General features: G+C 38.1%; 1 long non-coding RNA gene across 9 annotated transcripts in view; it reads left to right on the top strand.

Annotated features, from left to right (window-relative positions):
- The window catches only part of LOC143654287 (uncharacterized), a 397,473-nt gene that overhangs the window by 318,249 nt on the left and 56,594 nt on the right, over nucleotides 1–22,630 (top strand). For all 9 annotated transcript variants that reach the window (XR_013161747.1, XR_013161744.1, XR_013161743.1 and 6 more), the window contains one exon: nucleotides 7,749–7,844. This is a non-coding gene — a long non-coding RNA (uncharacterized LOC143654287). The remainder of the gene's footprint in view (nucleotides 1–7,748; nucleotides 7,845–22,630) is intronic.

The following is a 22,630-nucleotide window of genomic DNA, read 5'->3' as shown; positions in this document are numbered from 1 at the left end:
ATGCTCTTCTCTACTTTGCCTTGACCTGGGATAATACATAGCCAACTCAACCAGCATTTACTCAAATTCTTCTAATAAACCAAACCATTCTAGATGCTAAAAGGGTAACAAAGTTGAGAATAGAATAGTTCCTTTATTCCAGAAACTTACCAACTAGTAATAATGTACATACTACTGGAAGATTCAGCCAGGACTGATTGGGCATATACTGAGATGCCAGCCTACAGGGGCATGGTTCTTTCCCTCATGGAGTTTACAGCCTAATAAAGAGTATAGTCATCAACAAGTAATGACACAATTACTCGGATGATAAATACTACAATAATATAATAGTGAATAATATGGGACTGTAGAGCAGAGGAGTCTGGGGAAGGATCATGGGATACCTTCTTGAAGAGGTGATTGTGAGATCCAGAGGTGAATTGGAATACTGGGCAGAATGAGGAGGGGAAGGAGAAAGAATGGAATCACGTCAGGCAGAGGAAAGAGTCTACACAAAGGTCGAAAGGAAGGATGGAATGAAGAACTTTTGAAGAATTGAAAGAAAATCTGTGTGACTGGAGACGGTGGGCAAGGAAGAAGTCACAGAAGATGGCACTGAAAGGATTGATAGACAGGAGCAGATGATATAAGGCCTTGTAAACCATCCTAAGGAATTTAGAGTGAACTCAAGAGCAACAGAGAGCTGCTAATTCCAATATTTGAATTGCTCAAAGTATAGCAATGGCATTGTTAATGAAGTGGAGCATGGGAAAACAAGATGGTTTGACAGGGAAAATAAGAAGTACAATTTTAGACCTACAGAGTTTGAAGTATCTTTTGGGTAATTGTGTATGGGAAGCGTGGTGAGATTTGCAGCCAATTGGAAGACCTAGTCTGATAAACATTTAGAATATGGCACAGTAGAAGCAAATATCAACAAGGATCCAACCATTTTAGTATTTAGTCTTTCACATTCATGATCTCATTTTTTTTGGAAAACTGACCATACCCCCACTAAAAGGAACCAAGACTCCATGGAGAAATGACTGATTCCAGATATGGAAGAAAATGCACAAGATAAGCCTGGGCCATCTTTTCTTACCTGATAGCAAAGAAGCTATCAAAGACTAATTACATCATGTCAAAAAGACAGAGGGACAGCTTGAAGGGTTTCTCACTCATCAAAGATTGGACAATTTAACATCAATATAAATAGCTAAAAATTATTAAAATTCACTGATTTTATAAAAGCCCATAGATTTGTAATAACACCAAAACAAAGGGATAGCCCTTCACCAAATAATCCCAAAACCCTCATTGGTCAGCTTTAGAAATTGCTTCTCATTCTGAAAATAGGCAATCAAAGGGAAAGAATTTAACTTTTATTCTGCATTTCCTGGATAAGCTGTATTTCAGAGTGGGCAAGTAGCTTTAGTTAATGAGGAAAAGTACTCTCTATAGAAGAAATGTGGGCGGTTTGAAGGAATGACAAAATTAGAAAAATCATCATTTTGCAATCCCTAATGAAATAATTAATTTAGGCAAAGATTATCAATAAACATATTTTTTAATTTATGGAGAATTTTTAAATGAAAGGATCAATTTATTACTACTTGAACCCACTGATCACCTAGCTAATTATTACTCCTATTGTTTTCCTCATGATGCAAGATAAAATGCAAGGCACCACCAATTAAGTATTTTACTAAAAAACTAGAAGGTCAAACTTGAATATAGTTGAACACTTAGAGTTCAATTTTTGTTTACAAGTAATATGGAGTATAGAGAAATAAGTTCAATGCCACCATGAAGATGCAAATAAATTCAGAACATGGGTTTTTCTAAGCCATTTCTTCAATAAGATAAAAGGAGGGAAAATAAAAGGTTAGAGAAAGCAGTTCTCTAGATTAAAGGATACTAAGAGACATAACCAAATGCAATGTGTAAATTCTATTTGGATACTATTTTGAACAAGCTACCCCTAAAGACATTTATTGAGATACTCAGGAAATGTGAATATAACAGGTCATAGAAGAAATCCAAGAATTATTGCTAATTTTGTTAGGGGTGATAATGGCATTGTAGTTATGTAAGAAATTATTTATATTTTTAAAAAATGCATTGGGAAGTATAAATGAGTAAAATGATATGAGTTCTGAAATTTGCTGTGATAGTGAAAAAAAGGAGGGGAATGAGGTATATGACACATTCGTTTATGTGTCAAATTCTAGAGCATTGTTGAATCTGGGTGTAGTATATGGAGGTTTACTATACTGATATCTCTTCTTTTGTGTATGTTGAAACTTTTCCTGAAAAAAAAACTGAAGTAGGTAAAGCAGAGATCCTCTCCCCAAAGACGATGGAACTACTACATTCAGTGGTGGTGTTGGTATGAACACATGTCACTATTAAGGAACACAGCTGGGTAATCACAGTATCTCCTACTTTGTTTATTTTAGAACATGTTCAAAGTCCACTCTCTTTCTGTTGGTGATGCTGATCTTGGAACTAGCAACCACCATTTTGCACATAAATCTTGCCCATTTGCTAGAACTGGAAAGGAGAGCTGTGGATCAACCACTAGCTGCTGAAAGGACGTGGTTTCCAACTGCTAAGTGATGAAAGATGGGATATTAATAAGGGTTTTGTTCTCTGGCTAAAAAGCTCTGGCTTCAGGGCTTTCCCAAGCCACAGTCAAATCCCAGAGAGTCTGAGCAGATGCAAGCAGGTTTCTATCTGCTCCCGAGTCTTAACACCACGTTAGCCTGCATCAAGTGCGTGGATATGAAATGTTTTATGGGAGTAAAAGACACTTAAGTGGCCACTTATAAGTAAAACTGTGGGCAATAATTCATATTTAGGCTGTGTCTATAATTTTCTTTTCACGTGGTTTTTTTTTTCTGAGCGGTTTTCTCTGAGTCAGCAAATAGGTGGGAGTGTTAAAACAGCTGAAACATAACTACTTTTATTTTCAGTAAAATGACACAAACTATCATCGCTGCCTACTGCATGGCAAATACTCATTAGTAGCTTTCCAAAAATTAACTCATTCAATTCTGCTTAAATTTTAATTAAAAGCAAAACAGTTGGGAGCATTGATTTTAGAAAACTTGAGGCCTAAGAAGGTATTGGAAGCCTGCCAATTACTTTTCCTTCATCAGAAAGTCTGCTTTTTTTCTGGAAATGCAGAAGGAGTAGTTGCAGAAACACCTGGTACTTGAGAGTCTGTAAGTGTAGATGAAACCCTAGACTGGCACCCATAGAGTTTGCACATTATACTTGTAAGCTTAGGCAGAAATCTCTGTTTTCTTTGGTTATCAAGGCTTCTCTGCAGAGCTTGTGAGGAAATTTGTTAAGGTGTGGTTTTGCAGGCAGTGGATGTTACCAGGAGGAAAATATATTCACAGGATGAGTTCATTGAAGAATTTAAAATATATTCACTTTACTGCAAGCTCCATGAGAGACCATGTCTATGTTACTTGTTATTGCATCCCCAAAACCTAACATAGTTCCAGGTCCAGAACAGACATTCAACAAGTATTTACTAAATGAATAAATGAATGAATTAATGTAAAGGAATTTTCTCTCCCTAAACCGTGGTCAAAACACTTGCTTGTTCCATTCCAAGTAGAGCGCAGTTAGGTAAGCAGTGAGATGGAATTTCTTTGTTTGTAACTTGTTAATCACGGAAAGACATAGATTCTTCTATATGTTACAGATTCAGTGGGTCTTTCTTAAATCTTGGTAAGTGTGGCTAAAACTTTGTGCATTGTCCTTCACATTCACCTTCTGAATTCCATCAGAGCTGCAGGTTTGCCCTTTTCTCAAAATCATTCCTTTCCTAACCCAGAACCTTACCCACAAAGCCTGGGTTTTGAAATCTCATTCAATCTTGTCTGCTAGTTCAGTTCTCTGTTTCTACATGTGCTACACAATACTCTGCCAAATCAATTTTCCTGAACATTCATTATGTTTTTTACCTAACTCCAAATTTTCCCAAGCTCCTTACTGTCTACAGATTACAGAAATGCCCAGCTTGGCAGGCTGTCATGGGAATCCTCTCTGCTATTCCACTCAGTCTTGTTGGACTCTTGCCGCAACAAGAGTCTCTGCTCTAGCCAGAAAGGTGCAAACCTGTTCAGCAAACTTGTTCAGAAGGAATGAGATGATTGTGCTCAGTCCCTTCATTTTCCCAAATGTTTAGGAATTCTGTTTAACTAGCAACTCCTTGTGATCACTCAAACTTATGCACACATTGTATATGCATTCTAGACAGCTCAAGTTCATCACTGAACATTTCTATCCTAATTCCAACCATGTGAAAAGATTTGTGCATGTAAAGAGTACCTGACTGACCAAGCCTCCTCACTTCCCATGCTCCTCTCCCCATTACCTACCTATACCACCCATTGTTCTGGTTCCTTGTATGTTGTATTTGAGCCCAAACTTGAGCTATGAAAATTCCCATGCATTGTTATAACTGATCTGAAATAAGAAAGCTCAATATTGGAATGTTCTGATGAATTTGATTTTTCAGTCTTTTATTTGGTTTTCACAAGGTTTAGTTTAGAGAGATCCAATGCCTTCTACAATGTATAGAAACTTTGTTCTACCACAGTGGCAGTTGAGCTTAGTGATTAGGGACACCAACTGTAGCATCAGACCTGAGTTTAAGTCATGACTTTGACATTTTTAGCAGTGTGACCTTGAGCAAATTATTCATGGCTTTGAACCTTGGTTTTCTTATCTGAAAATGGGGATAATAATACCTAACTCAGCAGGCTCTTATGAGAATTAAAAAGAGATATAGTATAAATTTCTTGGCACAATACCCAGCACATAGTAAATAATATAAATTGGTGGACATTTTTTAAAAAGCCAGCATTTATGAGTGCTTACCATGTGACAAGCCCTTTTCTTATATTACCTAATTAATTCTTACAGTATAATTCTATGAGATAAGTATTCATATTAATCCTACTTTACAAAGAATGAATTGATTTGAACCCTAAATCCCACTCTTTTATCCACTTCATTGTCCTGCCTCTCAACTGCATTGTAGTGCTATACTAAAGAACTGTGTAGTACTGGGACTCCATTTGAGGAATGATGTGACCTTATTTTTATTCAAATATTCTTTCTGCTCCTTTACCTCTGGAACTCCCATTATGCATAGCTTGGTATGATTGATACTGTCCTGAGGTCTCTGAGCCTCTATTCATTTTCTTTCAATGTTTTTGTTTCCATTTCTCAGACTGGTTAATTTCAGTTGACCTATCTTCAAGTTCATTGATTCTTTCTCATGTCTGTTCATATTTGCTATTCAGCCCCTCTAATAAATTTTTCAGTCATTATACTTTTCAACTCCAGAATTTATGTTTGGTTCTTTTTATATACATATAAATTCAATCTTCTGATTTGTGGTAGGCAGCATAATGGCCCACACAGATAGTCACATGTTAATCCCCCAAAACCTGTGACTATGTTATCTTACATGGCAAAAGGGATTTTGCAAATGTGATCAAGTTTAAGATTTTGAAATGGGAAGACTATTCTGGATTATCTGAGTGTATCCATGTACTCTTTCTCTTACAAGAAAGAGGCAGGAGGATTAGTATCAGAAATGAGGTGTGATAACAGAAAGAGAGTCAGAGTGATGTAGGACCACAAGTCAAAGAATACAGACCTCCACTAGAAGTTGGAAAAGGCAATGAAATGGATTCTCTCCAAAATCCCTCAGAAGAAATGCATGCCTACTCATCCATTTTAGACTTTTGCCACCCAGAACTGCAAAAGAATAAATCTGAGTTGTTTTGAGCCACTAAATTTGTGATAATTTGTTACAGCAACAATAGGAAAATAATGCATTATTTATATCTTCTATTTCTTGAGACATCATTCTTATAATTTTCTTTGATTCTTTAGACATGGTTTCTTTTTGTTCTTCATTTATAAAAGACAGTTTAAAGTCTTTGTCTAGTGAGTCCAACATCTGAACTTCTCAAGGATAATTTCTACTGACTGCTTTTTTCCTGAGTATGGGCCATTCTTTCCTGTTTCTTTATGTGCCATGTAATTTTTTATTTAAAACTGGACATTTTAAATAATATAATCTGTCAAATCTAGAAATCAGATCACTTCCCTGCAAGGGTTTGTTGTTGTTATTCTTAATGCTGTTTGTTTGTTTGTTTAGAGACTCCTAAGGACTAATTCTGTAATTTTTTTTTCATATATGGCTCTAAGGGCTCTGCTTTGTTAGCTTAGTGGTCAGCTAATGATTGGATAGATATTTCCTTAAATGTGAATCAATAAGTCTCCCACCCTTTGCTGAAGGTCTCTGAGTGTGTGTTTTTGGCCTTGCTTTCAGTACTCCAGCAGTTTATGATTCTGCCTTAGCTTTCACTTCCTGCATGTGCAGGACTACAGGGTCAGCCAGAGATGAGATATCAGGGTCTTCTCAGGTCTTTACTGAGCATGTGTACAGCCCTACCATCGTGCATGGTTTCGAGATCCCCAGGAGTATGTTAGAGCTATTCAAAATCACCTATGGACATCTAATTACCAAGATTTTTCTTTTAAGTTTTTTGGTGCACTTCCTGTTTGCTCCAACCAGTATTGCTTCCTCAGGCAGCTTCAGTGTTAAATGAATGCTACTAACTGCTTTCAACACCCTAGGGACAGGACTTTTCTCAAAGTGAGCCTGAATCATGTCAAATAAAGCTAAGCCCTTAGAATTGAATAGTTCTGAAGTTGCCAGACAAGTCAAATAGTGACAGTGCTCTAAGGATAGGACATTTTGAGGGGCCCCAAACCTGGTCTGCCCTTGCTTTTGAGGCAATTGGTTTTAAAAGTTAACATGGATCTGAGAATAGGACAAGTTAAAATGCCACAATATTCATAGGTTTTAATGAGATTCAATCTTTTTTATTGAATGAACATCCTTTGGATTTTTGCAAGAACTTCATTAATTTCCAGAGTTAGTTTTCCAGTTTCTCATTGTTTTTATGGAGGATGAGATTTTTAGAATTTCTTACTCCACCATTCCAGAAGTGCGTCTCATGGTCATGTCTTTGTAATAGCTTCTTCCCTCCCCACTCCTCATGAGAGTTGGAACTAGGACCTTTAAACTCATTGGGAGAGATGCCTCATTAGAAATATGAAGCTGCATATAGTTAGGGTTTAACAGACTGAAATCCAAGCCAAATGTCTCAGTTCCTACAAACAAAGCTGTATATGGTTGATCACCAAGGTGAGGTGATTTGAAGAAATCATTGATAGCATTCTACTCTCAACAAAAGTCCATTGCTAGGATCTAAAGTTATTCTGTCCTCATTTAATTTATACAGGTTAAGCATTGTTAACTGTTGTATTCAATCTACTATAAAATTCAAAACTTTCTGGAAGAGATTTTTTAGTGCATTATGGGAATGATCCTTGAGTTGTCATAAGTAAAAATTGGGACTCTAGAAAAACAAAGGTGATGGGGGAGCTTAAATGAGTCTAGAGGAATAGGATTTAATATACATACTTTGAATGTACTCACTCTGCAATTTTGCCTGGGGGTGTGGTTCTACTAGAAAATATGACTCTTAGTACTCACCTTTTCCTGTTCCCCTGCTCTCAATCAAGTTCAAGCTTCAGTAGCTCTCTTTTGAGAAATTGAACTGAAATTTTAATTAAAAACAAAATGATCTGGAACACAGCTTTCAGAAAAATCAAAGCCTAAGAGTACACTGAAAGAAAATCATTCACTTTTCCTTTTCCAGAAATGCTGTCTTTTCTCAGAAACTCAGAGAGACTCATTACAGAAGCAGCAGATACTTGAGATTCCCTAACACAGATGAAATCTGAAGCTTGTACCTGTAAGTTTCCTATCATCTCTTATCCTCCTTCTTCCCATCCCCTTTACCATCCTTTCCCTGTTTAACAACCAAAATAACACATTGCTGCCATGGTAGTCTTCTTTTTTTGTTTGTTTGTTTGTTTGTTTGTTTTTATTAATTTAAAAAAATTAACAAAACATTTAGAAATCATTCCATTCTACATGTACAATCAGTAATTCTTAATATCATCACATAGTTGCATATTCATCATTTCTTAGTACATTTGCATCGATTTAGAAAAAGAAATAAAAAGACAACAGAATAAGAATTAAAACGATAATAGAGAGAAAAAAAAACCTATACCTCACATGCAGCTTCATTCAATGTTTTAACATAATTGCATTACAATTAGGTAGTATTGTGCTGTCCATTTCTGAGTTTTTATATCCAGTCCTGTTGCACAGTTTGTATCCCTTCAGCTCCAATTACCCCTTCTCTCTTCTTTTTTTTTTCAATTAACGGAAAAAAAGAAATTAACCCAACATTTAGAAATCATACCATTCTACATATGCAATCAGTAATTCTTAACATCATCACATAGATGCATGATCATCGTTTCTTAGTACATTTGCATCGGTTTAGAAGAACTAGCAACACAACCAAAAAAGATATAGAATGTTAATATAGAGAAAAAATAAAAGTAATAATAGTAAAAACAAAACAAAACAAAACAAAACAAAAACCTATAGCTCAGATGCAGCTTCATTCAGTGTTTTAACATGATTACTTTACAATTAGGTATTATTGTGCTGTCCATTTTTGAGTTTTTGTATCTAGTCCTGTTGCACAGTCTGTATCCCTTCAGCTCCAATTGCCCATTATCTTACCCTGTTTCTACCTCCTGCTGGACTCTGTTACCAATGGCATATTCTACATTTATTCTCGAATGTCCGTTCACATCAGTGGGACCATACAGTATTTCTCCTTTAGTTTTTGGCTAGACTCACTCAGCATAATGTTCTCTAGGTCCATCCATGTTATTACATGCTTCATAAGTTTATCCTGTCTTAAAGCTGCATAATATTCCATCGTATGTATATACCACAGTTTGTTTAGCCACTCTTCTGTTGATGGAGATTTTGGCTGTTTCCATCTCTTTGCAATTGTAAATAACGCTGCTATAAACATTGGTGTGCAAATGTCCATTTGTGTCTTTGCCCTTAAGTCCTTTGAGTAGATTCCCAGCAATGGTATTGCTGGGTCGTATGGCAATTCTATATTCAGCTTTTTGAGGAACTGCCAAACTGCCTTCCACAGTGGTTGCACCATTTGACATTCCCACCAACAGTGGATAAGTGTGCCTCTTTCTCTGCATCCTCTCCAGCACTTGTCATTTTCTGTTTTGTTGATAATGGCCATTCTGGTGGGTGTGAGATGATATCTCATTGTGGTTTTGATTTGCATTTCTCTAATGGCCAGGGACATTGAGCATCTCTTCATGTGCCTTTTGGCCATTTGTATTTCCTCTTCTGAGAGGTGTCTGTTCAAGTCTTTTTCCCATTTTGTAATTGGGTTGGCTGTCTTTTTGTTGTTGAGTTGAACAATCTCTTTATAAATTCTGGATACTAGACCTTTATCTGATATGTCATTTCCAAATATTGTCTCCCATTGTGTAGGCTGTCTTTCTACTTTCTTGATGAAGTTCTTTGATGCACAAAAGTGTTTAATTTTGAGCAGCTCCCATTTATTTATTTCCTTCTTCAGTGTTCTTGCTTTAGGTTTAAGGTCCATAAAACTGCCTCCAGTTGTAAGATTCATAAGATATCTCCCTACATTTTCCTCTAACTGTTTTATGGTCTTAGACCTAATGTTTAGATCTTTGATCCATTTTGAGTTAACTTTTGTGTAGGGTGTGAGACATGGGTCTTCTTTCATTCTTTTGCATATGGATATCCAGTTCTCTAGGCACCATTTATTGAAGAGACTGTTCTGTCCCAGGTGAGTTGGCTTGACTGCCTTATCAAAGATCAAATGTCCATAGATGAGAGCGTCTATATCTGAGCACTCTATTCGATTCCATTGGTCGATATATCTATCTTTATGCCAATACCATGCTGTTTTGACCACTGTGGCTTCATAATATGCCTTAAAGTCAGGCAGCGTGAGACCTCCAGCTTCGTTTTTTTTCCTCAAGATGTTTTTAGCAATTTGGGGCACCCTGCCCTTCCAGATAAATTTGCTTATTGGTTTTTCTATTTCTGAAAAATAAGTTGTTGGGATTTTGATTGGTATTGCATTGAATCTGTAAATCAATTTAGGTAGGATTGACATCTTAACTATATTTAGTCTTCCAATCCATGAACACGGTATGCCCTTCCATCTATTTAGGTCTTCTGTGATTTCTTTTAACAGATTTTTGTAGTTTTCTTTATATAGGTTTTTTGTCTCTTTAGTTAAATTTATTCCTAGGTATTTTATTCTTTTAGTTGCAATTGTAAATGGGATTCGTTTCTTGATTTCCCCCTCAGCTTGTTCATTACTAGTGTATAGAAATGCTACAGATTTTTGAATGTTGATCTTGTAACCTGCTACTTTGCTGTACTCATTTATTAGCTCTAGTAGTTTTGTTGTGGATTTTTCCGGGTTTTCAACGTATAGTATCATATCATCTGCAAACAGTGATAGTTTTACATCTTCCTTTCCAATTTTGATGCCTTGTATTTCTTTTCCTTGTCTAATTGTTCTGGCTAGAACCTCCAACACAATGTTGAATAATAGTAGTGATAGTGGACATCCTTGTCTGGTTCCTGATCTTAGGGGGAAAGTTTTCAATTTTTCCCCATTGAGGATGATATTAGCTGTGGGTTTTTCATATATTCCCTCTATCATTTTAAGGATGTTCCCTTGTATTCCTATCTTTTGAAGTGTTTTCAACAGGAAAGGATGTTGAATCTTGTCAAATGCCTTCTCTGCATCAATTGAGATGATCATGTGATTTTTCTGCTTTGATTTGTTGATATGGTGTATTACATTAATTGATTTTCTTATGTTGAACCATCCTTGCATACCTGGGATGAATCCTACTTGGTCATGATGTATAATTCTTTTAATGTGTTGTTGGATACGATTTGCTAGAATTTTATTGACGATTTTTGCATCTATATTCATTAGAGAGATAGGTCTGTAGTTTTCTTTTTTTTGTAATATCTTTGCCTGGTTTTGGTATGAGGGTGATGTTGGCTTCATAGAATGAATTAGGTAGTTTTCCCTCCACTTCGATTTTTTTGAAGAGTTTGAGGAGAGTTGGTACTAATTCTTTCTGGAACGTTTGGTAGAATTCACATGTGAAGCCATCTGGTCCTGGACTTTTCTTTTTAGGAAGCTTTTGAATGACTAATTCAATTTCTTTACTTGTGATTGGTTTGTTGAGGTCATCTATGTCTTCTTGAGTCAAAGTTGGTCGTTCATGTCTTTCCAGGAACCCGTCCATTTCATCTAAATTGTTGTATTTACTGGTGTAAAGTTGTTCATAGTTTCCTGTTATTACCTCCTTTATTTCTGTGAGGTCAGTAGTTATGTCTCCTCTTCCATTTCTGATCTTATTTATTTGCATCCTCTCTCTTCTTCTTTTTGTCAATCTTGCTAAAGGCCCATCAATCTTATTGATTTTCTCATACAACCAACTTCTGGTCTTATTGATTTTCTCTATTGTTTTCATGTTTTCAATTTCATTTATTTCTGCTCTGATCTTTGTTATTTCTTTCCTTTTGCTTGCTTTGGGATTAGTTTGCTGTTCTTTCTCCAGTTCTTCCAAGTGAACAGTTAATTCCTGCATTTTTGCTTTTTCTTCTTTTCTGATATAGGCATTTAGGGCAATAAATTTCCCTCTTAGCACTGCCTTTGCTGCATCCCATAAGTTTTGATATGTTGTGTTTTCATTTTCATTCACCTCTAGGTATTTACTAATTTATCTTGCAATTTCTTCTTTGACCCACTCGTTGTTTAAGAGTGTGTTGTTGAGCCTCCACATATTTGTGAATTTTCTGGCACTCCGCCTATTATTGATTTCCAACTTCATTCCTTTATGATCCGAGAAAGTGTTGTGTATGATTTCAATCTTTTTAAATTTGTGAAGACTTGCTTTGTGACCCAGCATATGATCTATCTTTGAGAATGATCCATGAGCACTTGAGAAAAAGGTGTATCCTGCTGTTGTGGGATGTAATGTCCTATAAATGTCTGTTAAGTCTAGCTCATTTATAGTAATATTCAGATTCTCTATTTCTTTATTGATCCTCTGTCTAGATGTTCTGTCCATTGATGAGAGTGGGGAAGTGAAGTCTCCAACTATTATGGTATTTGTGTCTATTTCCCTTTTCAGTGTTTGCAGTGTATTCCTCACGTATTTTGGGGCATTCTGGTTCGGTGCATAAATATTTATGATTGTTATGTCTTCTTGTTTAATTGTTCCTTTTATTAGTAGATAGTGTCCTTCTTTGTCTCTTTTAACTGCTTTACATTTGAAGTCTAACTTGTTGGATATTAGTATAGCCACTCCTGCTATTTTCTGGTTGTTATTTGCGTGAAATATCTTTTCCCAACCTTTCACTTTCAACCTATGTTTATCTTTGGGTCTAAGATGTGTTTCCTGTAGACAGCATATAGAAGGATCCTGTTTTTTAATCCATTCTGCCAATCTATGTCTTTTGATTGGGGAATTCAGTCCATTAACATTAAGTGTTATTACTGTTTGGATAATATTTTCCTCTACCATCCTGCCTTTTGTATTATATATATCATATCTGACTTTCCTTCTTTCTACACTCTTCTCCATACCTCTCTCTTCTGTCTTTTCGTTTCTGACTCTAGTGTCCCTTTAGTATTTCTTGCAGAGCTGGTCTCTTGGTCACAAATTCTCTCAGTGACTTTTTGTCTGAGAATGTTTTAATTTCTCCCTCATTTTGAAGGACAATTTTGCTGGATATAGGAGTCTTGGTTGGCAGTTTTTCTCTTTTAGTAATTTAAATATATCATCCCACTGTCTTCTAGCCTCCATGGTTTCTGCTGAGAAATCTACACATAGTCTTATTGGGTTTCCCTTGTATGTGATGGATTGTTTTTCTCTTGCTGCTTTCAAGATCCTCTCTTTCTCTTTGACCTCTGACATTCTAACTAGTAAGTATGTTGGAGAACACCTATTTGGGTCTAATCTCCTTGGGGTGCACTGTACTTCTTGGATCTGTAATTTTAGGTCTTTCATAAGAGTTGGGAAATTTTCAGTGATAATTTCTTCCATTAGTTTTTCTCCTCCTTTTCCCTTCTCTTCTCCTTCTGGGACACCCACAACACGTATATTTGTGCGGTTCATATTGTCCTTGTGTTCCCTGATACCCTGTTCAAATTTTTCCATTCTTTTCCGGATAGTTTCTGTTTGTTTTTGGAATTCAGATGTTCCATCCTCCAAATCACCAATTCTATCTTCTGTCTCTTTGAATCTATCATTGTAGGTATCCATTGTTTTTTCTATCTTTTCTCCTTTGTCCTTCACTTCCATAAGTTCTGTGATTTGTTTTTTCAGTTTTTCTCTTTCTTCTTTATGTTCAGCCCATGTCTTCTTCATGTCCTCCCTCAATTTATCGATTTCGTTTTTGAAGAGGTTTTCCATATCTGTTCGTATATTCAGCATTAGTTGTCTCAGCTCCTGTATCTCATTTGAACTCTTGGTTTGTTCCTTTGACTGGGCCATATTTTCAATTTTTTGAGTGTGATCCGTTATCTTCTGCTGGCGTCTGCGCATTTAGACAGATTTCCCTGGGTGTTGGATCCAAAAGTTTGGAAGATTTTTCTGTGAAATCTCTGGGTTCTGTTTTTCTTATCCTGCCCAGTAGGTGGCGCTCGTGGCACACGTTTGTCTGCGGGTCCCACCAGTAAAAGGTGCTGTGGGTCCTTTAACTTTGGAAAACTCTCGCCGTCCGGGAGTTTCGCTAGCCGAAGCGGCTTGGAAGAGTGCCAGCCGGCCCAGCGTCCGAACGCGGGGAGGGTCGCTGGCCGCCGCAGCCCAGGAAAGCGCCCATCCGAATTTCCTAGTCGGCCCGGGGCACCAAGCGTGGCGGGAGGGCGCCAGCCACAGCAGCCCACCCGGGAGAGTGCACGTTCCCGGGGAGTCACGGGTTGGAAGGGGCCCCCCCGTCACCGTTCTCCCCGGCCTGGGGATTTCCGATCCAATTCTCTCAGTTGGTCCGGGGGGCTGCACGTGGTGTGGGCGCCAGCCGCCATGGTTTGAGGGGACCGCCTGTCCAATTCTCCCAGCCAGCCCAGGAAGGGGGAAGGGAGTGACTCCGGCCGCTTGCCGCCCCGCCCGGTGAAGCCCGCGCCCCTCGGCGATCTCACCAGAGCGGGTTCTCTCAGCCAGCCAGCCGTTCCAGGATGGGGTACGCTGTCTTTTTTATCTCTGTCATGGCTTTGGGAGCTGTTCTGTATCGTTTCTACTCCCCTAGTAGCTGTCCTGGAGGAGAAACTAAGATCCGCGCGTCTTACTAAGCCGCCATCTTCTCCCGAGAACCATGGTAGTCTTCTTGAAGAATAGTGCCAATTTTGAAGTCCCCTGCTCCAAAACCTTCAATGACTCTTCCTTTTCTATAGCCTAGAGTCTAAACTCCTCCCATTTATCCCTTTGCTGATCTGGCTTCACCATGTCCTCCCAGACTCATTTTTCCTTTTTACCTTAAAACACCAAATTCCAAATTCTTCAGTCCACTCCTAGAAGGTCATTCTCCTTTCTCTCTGCACATCTAATTCCTACCTATCTTTCAAGGTTCTCCTCTTTTAGGGAGCCTCTACAGATCACCCCAAACTGGAGAAATCTTGATTGCCTAAATTGACCAACACTTGGTGTGCTGGTTTGAAAGGAAGTATGCCCCCTAAGAAAAGCCATGTTTTAATATAAAAATCATTTCTTAAAGGTAGAATAATCCCTATTCAATACTGTATATTTGAAACTGTAATGAGATCATCTCCCTGGTTGATGTGATTTAGTTAAGAATGGTTGTTAAACTGGATTAGGGAATGACATGTCTCCACCCATTTGAGTGGGTCTTGATTAGTTTCTGAAGTCCTATAAAAGAGGAAACATTTTGGAGATTCAGAGAGAGCAGAGAATGCTGCAGCACCATGAAGCAGAGAGTCCACCAGCCAGCAACCTTTGGAGATGAAGAAGGAAAATGCCTCCCGGGGAGCTTCATGAAACAGGAAGCCAGGAGACCAAGCTAGCAGATGACGCCATATTCACCATGTGCCCTTCCAGCCAAGAGAGAAGCCCTGACTGTGTTCACCATGTGCCGTCTCACTTGAGAGAGAAACCCTGAATTTCATCGGCCTTCTTGAACCAAGGTATCTTTTCCCTGGATGCCTTTGATTGGACATTTCTATAGACTTGTTTTAATTGGGACATTTTCTTGGCCTTAGAACTGTAAACTTGCAACTCATTAAATTCTCCCTTTTAAAAGCCATTCCATTTCTGGTGTATTGCATTCCAGCAGCTAGCAAACTAGAACACTTGGCAATTACCTCTTTCTTGGCAGTTATCTATATCAATTATAATTGGCAATTCAGGTATTGATTTGTATGGTCATTTAACTGATATACTTTTTAAATCTTTTATATTCAAGTTAATTGAGTCTGGCACAGTGTCTTATACTTGCTTATATCTATCACAGAATCATGTGCATGGAAGGAGCTTAATAAGTGTTGAACAGATAGACGGATAAGATGACTTCTGGGTTTTTTTACTATAATTCATTAACTACAGAAATGCCCATGTGAAAACAGCCATCAATACAGCCCTGGGCTCCAGGTTTAAGACAAATCAAGCAGAATGGAAGTTTCCCAGACTAAATCACCATCTTCCTTATGAATATTTTCGATCTGTGGATCAAATAGCTATGACGGACTCCTGCTAACTCTGTCTCACTCCCTCTGCTCCAAACACACTCACTTTCTTAACTGGCATATTCATCAAACATGCCAGGTACAAGCCTGCTTCCCAAACATTGTGGTTCCTTCTGCCTACAGTTTTCTTCTCTAGATATTCATATAGCTCACCCCTTTTCTTCCTGCAAGTCTGTTCAAATACCTCCTTATCCATGGGGTCTTCTGAAAGTCCTATTTAAAATGGCCTCCCCTTCCCCACATTCCAAATCTCATCTTGTTCTAGTTTCTCCTGTTGCTTTTATTGTTTCCTAGCCTGTTATATAATTTACATATTAATATATTAATTTTCTGTCTTTCCCCCGCTAGAATATAGCACCAACAGTGCAAGCATTAATTGCTTTGCTCAGCAACATAGCCCCAGTGATTATAACAGTACCTGATAGATAGTAGCAGCTCAATAACATTTCTACTGAGTGAAGAAATGTTGTGAATGAGTACTTCTTTCAGTTTTCTGTAGATTTGACCTTCCTCAACTGCTCTGCCTTTCTCTCACTCCCCCATGTCAATGTTTGTTCCAGGTTAATAAAAAACACACAAACAAATGCTTGACTAACCCAGAGCATGATCATCCTTCCCTTCCCTGCTTCCATGAATGACATCAACCCCTCTCAATTGAACATTTAATGTGTACCAACAGCCTTTTAGAGGTATATTTCAAACTTCATAATAACACAAGAAGAAAGGTATCATTGTTTCTGATTGGCAGATAAAAGGAAAGCTCAGAAAATTTAAGTGGGGATAAGCCAAGGCCACCCATCAGGAGCTCTGCCACTTAGTGATTATAGGAACTTGCATAAGTTACCTAACATCCCTTTGCCTCAATATTCTCATCTTCAAACTGGAGTCAATGAAGGTATGGCATTCACTTTTAGGACTGTTGTGAACCTCAATTGGGTTATTATATTGCAGAGTGCTGAGAACAGTACCTGCAAAATAATAAGTCCTTCATTTTAGCTTTGATTACTCCTTTATTAGAGCCTCAGTTTCCTGGGAGTTGGAGTAGATGAGCTCTAGTGTCCCTCCCACTGTGAACCCTCTAGGTTTAAAATATTCCATTGTTTTTCTTGAGATTTCTCCCTTCTACAGTATTAGAACTGGGTGGTACATGGGATATGGGCTTCAGTTTGTCATACAGAACCTCTGCAAGTCAGGCAGTCCTTCAGAGCTATCTGCTCTCACTTGATTCTCTTTCCCGGAGCTGACTCACTACATTGAATGAATAGGCTGTCAAAGTCCCATCCTTCCCTAGTGGAAGACGTTCAGGCACCTTTGTTCTCCTGGGAAGCCAAGGCCCTCTTTCTCTCTCTTTACCAGCAGAGGTTTTCATATAAAGTACAATGCATGTTGTTTGTGCTTTCATTGATATATGCCTTTATTTCAGGATGATGATCCCTTTGGTTAACTGTCAAAAACCGTGACTTTACAGTCAGCTATTTTTGACCTTGCCAAATTAAAAAAACAGAAAAGCAGCTATCAATACTTATCTCAGATCCAGAAACGAATTCTATCTGCACCCACTAAGAGAAGCTATAAAAAAAAAAGATTATTTATCTCTGTCTGTCTTTGAATGGGCTCTATAAAAAAAATCATATCAGCGCATACTCAGAAACCAGCAAAGAGACATGAACAAAATGGTTCCTTATGGACTTACTATTCTCCCTCACTACTTTTTTTAGAACTGACAATCCAGTTCTGCCCCTGCATGTACTCCCTTTGTACGGCATTATTGCCTATGCCACCTGCTTTGAAATGAGCAGGGTTTTGATAAATCATTTGGAAAGGTGTCTAGCCTCATTGTAACATCTTAAAGAACCTTTTCTGAAAGGCTCTTTTATGCTACCTAGAGAAATTCACCTTGGTGAGTCTTAGGAGAACCCTAAAATCAGCTGTGATTCATCAGAAGAAGAGAGGGAATCATTTTTCTCTCCTTTCTTTATTTTGGAAAGACTCTGAAGGCATTTCAGAGGAAGGAAAGAAAGTAATGAAAGGAAGGTGGTCATTTTGAGAGACTATTCTGTAACTGTCTTCTTTTTTTAACACTGTGATGCTGAGAAGTTTAAAAGTGGCCTTGGTGGATATTTCAAATTACCACAGTATGCCATGTCCCAGTCAGCCCAATCCCTAGGGTTCCTGAAAACCTTAGGTAGTGCCCTGGGCTCAAAGTCTCTATAAAAGCTTTTCTTACTAAGTTTTATTCAGAAAATTACGGCCTCCAGATTGATCCTGGGCCAGATAAGTCCTGAAACCCAGATGTACCAGTCTCTCCAAGAACATCAACCAGTTCCATTCCTCTACCCCATATGGTCAACACTGCTTTCCAGCATGAAGAAGTTAAAATGGTCATTGCCCAGATATCCCTGAAGATTGAGAGAAAGATCAAATGAGAGGGAGGAGGTGTAACTTAGAAATTAGGATTTAACAAATGACTGTGACTACTGATTCATTGTGTAGATATTTCTTTAGTGAGTGTCTCGTGTTTTAGAATAGCTAGAAAGAAATAACTGAAGTTGTTGAACTGTCATCCAGAAGCCCTGATCTTTGATAATAATTATATAACTATATTGTAAAAAGAAAAAAAAAAAACTCAGTTGCTCATGTTTAATGGATCTGCTTCTGGATGTTTCATCTTGTTCCACTGATATATATCAGCCAAGGTACGTACTTCAGCCGAGTTACGTACAGGTGGGCCTTAGAGAATATGACTCCATGTTCTGTTTGAATTGAAAAGTTGCTTGCTGTGAGGTAAAAACCTAGGCCGTTTTGCTGTCACCCTTAATTTGCACACTGGGGGATGTAATGAATGGCAGCTAGGATATCCAGAGCTCGGCCATTATGGATATTGGCCTTGAAGCATGCATCTGAGTGCCAGTCTTCATGTCACAGGATCAAATTATTCTTCTCTCCCTCTTCTTCAGCCTCAACATCACATTTCTCCTCATAATTGCTATCAACAATGCAGCTACTATTTATTGAGTACAAACTATTCATTGGTATACCAAGTGACCTAAAGGCAGCATATCTAAAACTAAATTCATCATCTGCCTCCCCTACCAAACTAGAAAGATTAGATATATTAGGTAGCATAGTAAATAAATAAATACTATATATATATATATATATATATATGAGTATGTGTGTTAATTTTAATAACTATAAGGGATAAATTCTCACAGACATTCATAAAACAGCACCAAAGGAGATGACAGGAGTCCCTTCCAAGTATGGTAAAACTAATACATTGATCAATCAATAGCTAATCTATTTGTTAAGAATTAGTGCAGTTGGTTCACAGCTGGTTTAGTAGTAGAATGCTCACCTGCCATGGGAGAGAAACAGGTTTGATTCCTGGCCCATGTACCAAAAAAAGAAATAAAAAAGAATTAGTGCAGTAGTAATGGAGTAAAGGTATAAAATGGTGTGTGTGTGTGTGTGTGTGTATTGTTTTAAATTGAAAAATGAATCAATATTTAATCTTAATTTTTAAGGGTAAATAATTCTAATGAAAAGAAGTAATAGACAAACTGAGCCCTTGAGTTTAGTGGAACACAAAAATAAACAAATAAGAATATAATATATTGGAAGGTATATAAATGGCAAAACCAAGTTTTCCTGTGTAGCTTTGACTTAGCTAACTTGGCTAGGCACTGTAAAGTTGAACAAAAATCCCTAGGAAATGATACCCCCCCAATTAGATGCCTTCTTCCCTTTTTATCTGGCCATATTCTGCATTTCTGCATGGGTTAGAAATTCAAAATCTGAGCTCACAGCCAAGGACTTGTAAAGATGCAATCATTCTCCAGGCACCTGAGTTGCCCAAGCCCATGATGACATGCCAAATGCTCTAGACAAGAGTGTTCTGCCTCTTTACCTCCCTCCCCAGCAGGACAACTCTGCCACTCTTGTGACCAGCCATTCATGCTACACTTTAAATGATAGCCTTGACTATCTGCATTACCTAAGATTTTTACTTTCCCATATTGACTGCAACTCAATACCTTCCAAAGGCTTGCTTAAAACCACTGTAATTTGCGAGAAAGGATCTAATGGGCATGTTAAGAAATGTCTTCTTTCTTTCAGGTTCTCTAAGTGTAATTCCTTTCATAAAGCAAAGTACCTGAAAAACAGTAACTCTACTTCTTAGAGAAATGCCTTTCTGGAATTATTCCACTCTTAACTTTTACAGACTGTTGGTCCCAAAACATTTCTTTTTTTTTCTTTTTTCTTTTTTGTTAGAAAAAACATTTCTTTTTAAACTGCATTTCTGTCTTCTTTTCTTCAAAATCTTACTCAAATGTATTGTCCAGTTGATGCCCAGTATCCCTTACTCAGACATCCACAGGATAAATGTCTTTCAGTAGAGTTCCAAGAAGAAGTTGTTGTTGTTGTTGCTTTTCCACAGACTGATTCTGATATTTTCTTTTTATTCATAATAAAAATCATGCAAACCACCATTTCCATCTGGTCTTGGTTTCCGGAAAATTCAGAGAACCCAGTCATTGAATCCATCTAATGTAAAGTTTATCACCTTTTGAGGGACAAAGGGATTCATATTCTTTTTCTTCTCCATATTTTCTTATGCCGTGTCTAATTCTTAAATTATTTCAAATGTTTTTGGAAGAGGTGGGGGAAAAAACCTTAATCGGGTACAATCTCATTTGTAATCCTTTAAAGTCCTGGCAAGATCCAAAATTGGAGATAGTATCTCCTTGAACACTTATTCAAGTGCTATTTCGCACTGGGAAATGGGGGAAAAAAATCTGCATTGTACTTTTTTGGAGATGCAGCCAGGTCACTATATTTGCAAGTGGTGAGCGCATCATTTGTCTGGGCAAGTGGGTGAAGTCTACACCCCACCTCCCAGCTGTGCATCCTCAGGGCAAGTCACTTGACCTCTCTGCTCTACAATTTCCTCCTTGCACATCAAGTCTGGAATCTATGGATTTATTTGGCAGCTTCAGCTCATGGCTTCAAATTCCCTATCGCTGAGAATGGTTTCCCCAACAACAGTAGCAATGTGTTTGGCATTGGGTTTTAAATGCAGGCCGGCAGCAGCAACCAGTTAATAAACACAACTTGTGGACATGAGAGGTAAAGAATTGAGATTAGAAAGGGAGAAGAGAAAACTCTGTGAGAAAACTATTTGTCCAGAGTGGTACATTTTTTTGGTGACAGTACCAGTGGCAGGCCAGAGAACCTTTCCTCCACGCAACCCCCTGTCTGCACCCTTAACGAGCACTGTCTGTGGGAGGTTGAGAGTTGGGTCTGAGACAACCCCAAACCCATTTCTGTTCTCTATTTCCTTACCTGTTGGCTTGATTCTTTCATTATGGGAATGAGGCCCTTGAGTATATACTCAAGCCATGGAAGAATGTTTTCTACCCCTTTTTCCTGCTATCTGGCTAAAAAATACTTTAGAGAAATGCATCTCAAAATTTAATGGACACAAATTATCTGAGTATCTTGCTGAAATGGAGCTTCCTGATTCAGTAGCTCTGGGGGTCTGCATTTCTAATGAGCTTCCAGGTTTGCCAGAGCTACTGGTCTGAGACCACAAGCCAGGCTTTAAAAGGAACTAACCAACTGCCCCTGGAATTCCTTAGTTAAATCAGAAGATAGAAGAAACCTAGTTCTTTCACACACAGATTTCCCTTCAATACAACTGTAAGCCCTGCTGCAGTTCTCTTCTTGGCTTCCTTCTGAGATAACCTTCAGCCACAGCCCTGCTTCTCTCCCCAAATAATCCCCTCATCCTTGTCCGTCTCCACACACTCCCTCCCTTGTTCTCTGGAAAATTATTTTTGTGGGATCACTTGTGACTTACAGGACTTGAACAGGCTCCAGGGAAAAGTGTGAAACACTTAATTCCAAACAGATCTTAAATTGCTTTTCAGACCCCAAGAGGACCCCAGGGCAATGCCAAATGCTGAATATCGACTCATTCCTTAAAATTGTTTTGCCCAAAAGCAATTGTGCAGCAGTTCTCAGGATGCCCAAACTGGCATGGCCTAACTGAGCACTTTTGGCATATTTGGACTTTATTTTTAGCTTCTTCATTAAAATAATATGCTCATAATTTTACCGACGAGACACTCTTATGTCTTTATTGGTCAAGGATTGTAAGATTAAGGAAATGCATCCAAATCAGATTATTTTAATAATTCTCTATGCAAAATAGTCTGGAAAAATAAAACATATCTAAAATATCCTTCTGACTTGCTTCCACATATAGTATTGGAACTTTTATAAAAATCATAGTTATAAAGAGAAAATCACCTTCAACCATCACTTCAGCCAGAGCTAACAGAAAAGTCAGGGCCCCCACCACACACATTTTTGAACCCTTTCTTTTATGAAAACTCAGATCCCTCATTTTGTCTTTTTCCCTACTATTTGCAAATTGTTCTCAGGAAAAGCATTTGCATCTATGTATGAATTCATTGCTATTTTTTTCTCCCACAGGCATGTGTTTAAACCTTATCACTGAGTATGGAAAGGTCATGGTTTCCTGGTAAATAATTCCATGGAATAGGTGATTCATGGAGGATGACCTCCCAGCACTGCCTTTGAAAGCACATAGTCAGCATTGACTGTCTTGCTGGGCCTCTTGTTCTAGTGCCTCTATTTATGTCCTCATCCCTGACATAACTGATCCATGTTTCTTTTCAGAAAATAGCTGTGCCTGATGCCTACTTGGCCCTATACTTTTAAATTTGTTGGCTAGTGGATTCCTGGGTGAATTAGCTGGTGGATTCCACCCCAGCAAAGTCATCAGAAATAAGTGCCGGTTTGTTTCTATTGCTTTGGCTCTAATCTCCTTCTCCTCTTTAGGTTAGAGG

Source organism: Tamandua tetradactyla, chromosome 13 (genome assembly GCF_023851605.1).
Source record: "Tamandua tetradactyla isolate mTamTet1 chromosome 13, mTamTet1.pri, whole genome shotgun sequence".
NCBI lineage: Eukaryota > Metazoa > Chordata > Mammalia > Pilosa > Myrmecophagidae > Tamandua > Tamandua tetradactyla.
Note: the sequence above shows the minus strand (reverse complement) of the source record. Positions and strands in the feature narration are given on the sequence as shown.